The following is a 6000-nucleotide window of genomic DNA, read 5'->3' on the forward strand; positions in this document are numbered from 1 at the left end:
ATTGTAGGTCTGTGTAAATGGCTCTGCGTGCAGGCCGTGATCGAACAGTTATGGAATACACATTTCTTAGGATTCCGTGTTTACAAATATTTGCAGACATGTACACTGAGATACTTAGGGCCCGATTTTAAAAGCTATTTCCTCCAAAATTTCATTTGCTTAATGCATTTTTTTCTGAAGGAAAACATTGTCAATATAGTTCTAAAACAAATAGGAAGCCACTTAAGACCTTTTACAAGCCCCTAGTACCAATAAAGCAAAAACTGACTCTGCAATTTCAGTGAACTTTAGTGCCTGCGCCCTACCCTGGGATTCCACATGTTATTTACTAATATAATGTTTAAAAATACTATAGTACCGTTCCATTGCTGTGGCCCCTGGTTTATAGAAATCTAGGGCGTTTCATGTAGCATGCTGTAGTAAACTGTATTTAAGTGCATTGGTGAAAGCGGTAGAAAGCAATAGTATTTTTGTTATAAGGGTTTGGTTTAAGGTTCTCTGCATATTTGTTTAAATAACAGAGAAATTCATTATTCACCCCTCCATTAGATATACCTACACCGGATCTTAATAATTGACTGCTCCCCGAGTCTAGTGTCTCAATTACTGCCTTTTTTTTTCTTTTTATCTAACCAACAGGTGTGTCTTCAAAATATGGTAAAAAAAAAAAAGAAAAAAAGGAAAAATATTTCCCTTTTCAATAAATAATTTAAAAACAAAAACATTCCCACCTGGTCTCCAGGGTGTAGAGAGATAAGCATTTCTGCAGCAATGAAGTGTTGAAAGCTTCCTGCCTGGCTGTGCAGAGCTCCATACCTGACTTTCACAGCCATGACATCCTGCGGTCTGCGGAAAATAAAACAACAGGGAAAGAAATCCTCATGCCCGGGCTGGGAGCGCCTGCCTCGCTGCAGGTACATCCCAGAAACGGAGTGATTCATTCTGATCTGCATTCATGGGCAACAAAACAGCGGGGGCTGGGCTGCACAGGGAGGGCAAGCTATTGGTTTGTTATCTCAGCTTCATTCCAGCTCGGTCCGCCTGGATTTGATTCCCATGCGGGACGGAGTCTGAGTCCCGTTTCTAACTCCTGAGAGCATATATCAGGGATCCGGAGGCCGGTGTCCGATCGTGGAAGCGATCGCTCCGTGCCTGAGCCGCTTTGGTTTTCCACCAACTCCAGATTGAGTTGACCATTATCTTCGCTGTGTTGCTTACAAAGGTCCTGGAATTTACTTTGCTTTACATTAGCTCGCTGTACTGTTTTTAAACTAAGTTGCTTGCTATGTGGTACATGGTATTACTCATTAAAAGGGACCTGATTTTAAGGTTAAGCCTGATGAAGATTGCTTCCTACCTAATGGTTTTCTTAAAGCTGGGGTAAAGCTTCTGATGTTGTGTTTGTTAAGAGTCTCATCAATATTGCCACCTATTTGTGTATGTGCTGAATTCCAGCCCAGAGACAATGCATGGAGTGAGTGCAGGCCCCTTTAGGAACAGTCGTGATTTCTGAGATCTTTCCTAGCTTTTTATGTGACAAGTCAGATGCATTATTATGGCTTATTAAAAGATGTATACATTTATATATACAGTGCTGCCTATTTAACTATATGGCATAACATTGTGAAATGTGGAAAACAGTGAATTAGTGAAAGTCCCTTATACACTATAGTGCATGTCAATTTACTTTCAACAAATATATATATATATATGTTCACTGCTGTTTTGCAGAATGTCAATAACTGTCACAGATTCTGCTGGAGACCTCTTCTCCCTGTCACTCATTATGACATCTGTACATTCCGTGGGGATCAGGTTCCATGCAATAAGTTGCTCTGTGTGTGTGTGTGTGTGACAGCTATAACCATCCCTGAGCATCGGACGGGCTTTAGGGATTACAGTTCAAGAGGTGCTAATCAGTCCGTCAGAAATCATTTCAAAAAGACTGACAGCCAGGGCTTATTTCTGAGGTGCTGCAGGGCAGTGATCTGGACCTGGGGAACACCAGACCCATCCAGCTCTTAAAAGGAACTAAACAATAAAACCGACAGCAAAAGAGTTGTCAGACTGAAGAGCAGTCTGATTAGATGGCAATATAATAACACAGAGCCTGAGCTGAACCTGCTATACAGTGCTCGAGGCAACGCCAATGACAGATACCGTGTGCATCAATGATATAAGCACTCCGGTACTGTCCAGTGCATTTATTGTGTTTTGGGTTTTTTTTTTCGGAGGGGGCTCTCTCTGTTATTTTGTGCTCATAACCCCCCCTCCTCATTGACTCACACTAGAAGTTGAAATGCTGCCCCATCTGCAGCTGATTAGCACACCAATTAAATCCAATAACATTGCATCAATACAGTCTCCTTCTAGCAGGAGTGCAGCAGCCCCAGCAGCACAGCTTGGCACAGCCCAGATGTAAATAACTCACAGGACACAGAGCACTGCATTCATATCGCTGCCTCAGCATTCATACACTTCATTGGCCCCTCAGGCTTTACGAAGCTCTGAGCAAGCATTATGTGGCAAGGTAAAAACACAGCCAAGTGCCCATTAAAGGAGCTCTAACCCAGGTTTTAAAATGCACGTCTAACATTAGCACTGGCTGTTTGTTTTGGTTCTTTGCTTGTGTTCTATACTGGCACTTGATCACTTCATGCCTTGTTGTCTCAATAATGGTCTAGCAGCAATCCGACCGTGTGACCTACAGTGAAGGATGAATTTATTGATAGTTTTGCCCCTGAAATATTTACATGTAAAAAAAATAAAAAGTGAAGCAGCAAAAGATTACACATTATTTTACTAGCCTGCACAAGAGGGACCTGTGAAAAGTTAACGAAGCTTATAAGAGGTGCTAAAATGGACTTTAAAGAGTTGGTTATACAAAAATACAATACAGTTAAAATTTCTATAGCACCAGAAAACGGGCTAGCACAACGAGCATGGTGAAAGCAAGTTAGACACTAACCAGAACACATGGTACAGTACAGAGAAAGACACTTTACAGGAATGTTGTTGGAACAAAGAGGCTGACAGTGAGATGCAGGCTCACAACCGGTCCATTACTTCAGCGCAGCATCTTCCTGTCCTTTAATGTGAGTCAGTCCTGGGATTAAACTACTTGAGCTCGTACAGCCTCTTGGTTTTCTGACAGAAAATAAAAAGCTGTTGCTTTTCAAAGCCTTTCTGTGTGGTCCTCTTGTGGATGCTTTGCTTTTACGAGCTGTTAAAAGTGTCTGCTGCTGCTAAAACTCAATAATAAAGAGCAGCCCCAAGCTGCATACTCACACTAATGCTTTGTGTGCTTCACTTATTCTTGTTGTTTCTAAAGCTGTGCCCTGTGCACTAACAACGACAGCCTAAGAGATGTCCTGGGCATCACTTCCACAGTACTTTGCTTTCCTGGAAAGCCAAACAAAGCTTTATTTATTTATCTGTTTAGTTTTGTATTTCTTGATTTATTCAATTCATGCACCATGGTAATGCTGGCACGGTTGGCATCACCATTTTATATAATACTGGTTTCTTCTTCTTAAGATACATTGGAGAGTGACTCAAGGGTCACAAGAGGGAACTGACCATTTGGATGACCAGATCCAACCTGTCAGTCCATTTCAAACCCTGTTTGTGCACCTCATTGCAAAAATAAGAAAGTTAGCATCATTTATTTGTGGGACACAGATGCTCCTTGTGCCTTACATTTTGTATTTTCATGCCCGCTGCAGTTGGATGTGCAGCGGTGGGTGATCAGTAAGGTATTTCTGCTCAGGCGGATGGAGAGACATTGCTGGTTTGGGGTCAGAGCAATGGGTGGGCAGGTGGTCCTGGAGTCCAGGTGATTCATTTCAATGTGTCCTGGAGGGTTCAGAGGGAGAGAAAGAGAGGGGGGATTCCACAGCGGCTTAATTACTGTCTTTACGCTCTGCTGGTATTTCCCCTGCAGGTCTCGGTGATTGACAAGAGGAGTTTCTGATTCCTCCTGCTGACAGGTAGATCAGAGGCTTGTGTTACTGATACAAGCATTTCAGAGGGAGGGGGCTGAACTAACCCATTTTAATATTACTGTTACACCTTTAATACTCCACAGGCTTACTGAAGATCCACATATCATTGGAACTCACCACTGAGTACAGAGATGTTGGGATTCTTGCATCTTTGCATCTTGCAAACAAATGAATTCATTTGAGAATGAGTTCCTGAAGGTGCAATGCTAGTATGCATCCCCAGCTTGAACCAGACTAAGCCGTTCGTCTTTGAACTGCATGGTGTGCGCTTCGCGGCCAGCCCTCGCCTCTCCATTCAATTCAATAGGGCAATTCATTACAACGTTCCAGGTATTTTGCAGGTAATTTTCCAGCTGGTGCATTATCTCTTTGGGATGGGTCATTATTGGAAATGTATAGCCTATATGATAATGTCTTCATCGCAGGGCGCGTGGTGTGCAGAAGGCTGCTTTGGAACCCAGCCCGGGGGACGGAAGTGCACAAGGGGTATTTGGTGAAATTATCACTCATTATCTGTATTAATGATCTGTGAAATAACTACTCCAAATGTTGGTTCAAAGAGTAGCATGCAGCTGAAATGTTCAGGCAGGGTTATAAAAATAGCAAACATGTTGTGTTTGTTTGTTTTTTTAAATCTGGTACAGGTTTAAATGCCGGAAACCTCCCTTTAGAAACCTCCCTTTAGAAACCTCCCTTTAGAAACCTCCCTTTAGAAACCTCCCTTTAGAAACCTCCCTTTAGAAACCAGGTTTGGAACTCTCAGGAGATCCTGTCATGGGGCAACAAAAGGGCAACAAAAGTTCCTGAACCTAATTTAATGAACAAAGATTATACAGAACTGCCTGGAGTTATTAACTCTGGAGGATTTACACAACAAGACAATCATGGTGCCAGGCTGCAGTGTGGAAGGCAGTGGGTTTGAGTAGCTCAATGGTTAGAGTGCTGGGCTGCAGTGTGGAAGGCAGTGGGTTTGAGTAGCTCAATGGTTAGAGTGCTGGGCTGCAGTGTGGAAGGCAGTGGGTTTGAGTAGCTCAATGGTTAGAGTGCTGGGCTGCAGTGTGGAAGGCAGTGTGATTGAGTACTTCTTAGAGCTGTACGGTTTGCAGTTTGCGTTTTAGCCCTTGCAGCGCAAAAGGTGTTGGGTTGATGCCCACCAACGATGCTCAAGGATTTGTGATGAGATTTCCATTGGTGAATAAACCAGCTGGCACGCTTTTTAATTCCAACCAACCTTGAAGACAAATTACTGATATCCGCCTCATTTTACAACACCTTTTATTCAAGCGAAAAAGGCACAGGATCCTTCCTCTATACCGCTTTATTTCGCTTCGTTGCAAATGCTGACAATGTTTTTGTAAGCGAGATAAAGAGAATAGGAGTGCCCCTAGAAGTAAAAGTACCCACAGCAACTCAAATCAGATTTAGATGACAGGAGCAGATAGGTCCATGTGGCAGAGTTAGGCGCTCAGCTCCATAGGGAGATCAACAACAACAACAACAATAATAATAATAATAATAAGAAGAAGAAGAAGAAGAAGAAGAAGAAGAAGAAGAAGAAGAAGAAGAAGAAGAAGAAGAAGAAGAAGAAGAAGCTTTAGCTTTTATATAAAAATGTGACTAAGGCATCGTAATAAAGTTTTAAAAGTTTGGAACATGACAGAAATAAGCTTCCCACCAGTTTAGATGTTCTTGTAATGAATGTTTTCTAAATTGATTTTACTAAAGCATGAGACTCTGCTTCTGTACTGGACTTTAATGCCTGGAAATCAAGCCAATAAAGGAAAACAAACAGCAAAACAATAAGAAACACTAATTGTGCACAACATTTGTTTTTTGTCAGTGCCGTTGTTTGAATTAAGTTGAAGTGGATAAAGTAAGAGCAGAGGAGGTCCTGTAGTTCAGCTGAATTGATCATCTCTGTGTTTCCATTTACAGCAGCTCAAGATTTATCACTATGAAATGCAGACTTCATTAAGTACCACAGTGTAGATGGGGC

The sequence above is a fragment of the Acipenser ruthenus genome, chromosome 22, assembly GCF_902713425.1.
Source record: "Acipenser ruthenus chromosome 22, fAciRut3.2 maternal haplotype, whole genome shotgun sequence".
NCBI lineage: Eukaryota > Metazoa > Chordata > Actinopteri > Acipenseriformes > Acipenseridae > Acipenser > Acipenser ruthenus.